Source organism: Mus caroli, chromosome 11 (genome assembly GCF_900094665.2).
Source record: "Mus caroli chromosome 11, CAROLI_EIJ_v1.1, whole genome shotgun sequence".
Classification (NCBI taxonomy): Eukaryota; Metazoa; Chordata; class Mammalia; order Rodentia; family Muridae; genus Mus; species Mus caroli.
Window position 1 is genome coordinate 91,676,496 of NC_034580.1, and position 1,162 is coordinate 91,677,657.

Genomic DNA, 1,162 nt, shown 5'->3' on the forward strand with positions numbered 1-1,162 from the left:
TCAAAATCATGGAGATCACCTGCTTCTTCCTAGCAAGTGTTAGAAATAAAGTATAGGGTCTTTTTTTTAAGGGGGGGTTCATTTATTTATTTTATGCACATAAGTACACTGTCGCTGTCTTCAGACACACCAGAAGAGGGCATAGGATCCCATTACAGATGGTTGTGAGCCACCATGTGGTTTCTGGGAATTGAACTCAGGACCTCTGGAAGAGCAGTCAGTGCTCTTAACCGCTGAGCCATTCTCCAGTCCGTATAGAGAGTCTTTTTACATAACTCTGGCTGTCCTAGAACTCACTATGTAGGCCAGGCTGGCCTGGAACTCAGAGAGATCCACTTGCCTCTGCCTTCTCAGTACCATTGCTATTTAATATTCTCTTTTGAATCTTTACCTGACAGGGGAGATGCCAGGCAAAGGATTGTCTACTGCAGTCTACATGTGTTGTGATTTCTCCAAATTTGTGAAACTTGATTGTATAATTTTTGATAGTGAGGGACTGTATTCATGCTCTCCCCTGGGGAACTAACTACACACACACACACACACACACACACACACACACATGAATGCACATTCTTTTTTAATTTATTTATTTTTATTTTGTATGCATTAATGTTTTTGCCTGCATGTACATCTGTATGAGGGTGTCAGAACTGGAGTTACAGAAAGTTGTGAGCTACCATGTGGGCACTGGGAATTGAAACTAGGTCCTCTGTAAGAGCAGCCAAGTCTCTTTAAGAGATGCTGAGCCATCTCTTCAGCCACCACCACCCCCCCCCACACACACACATACTCTTATTTGAAATTTCTGTGGCAAAAATAGATAGATAGATACATAGATTGCCAGCTGAGGTTTTAATCCCAGCACTTGGGAAACAAAGGCATTCAAATCTCAAAGTTCAAGACTTGCCTACTCTCAGACTGAATTCTAGGACAGCCAGGGAATCCTGTCTTGGAAAAAGAAAGAAAGAGAGAGAGAAAGAGAGAGAAAGAGGGGGAGAGGGAGGGAGGGGGAAGGGAGGAAGGGAGGAAGGGAGGAAGGGAGGAAGGGAGGAAGGAAGGAAGGAAAGAAGGAAGGAAGGAAGGAAGGAAGGAAGGAAGAAAGAAAGAAAGAAAGAAAGAAAGAAAGAAAGAAAGAAAGAAAGAAGAGAGAGGGAGAGGG

General features: G+C 43.4%; 1 pseudogene; it reads left to right on the forward strand.

The window, feature by feature from the left end:
* Positions 1–383: 383 nt before the first annotated feature.
* LOC115032659 lies at positions 384–517 on the forward strand (annotated as a pseudogene).
* Positions 518–1,162: the final 645 nt, after the last annotated feature.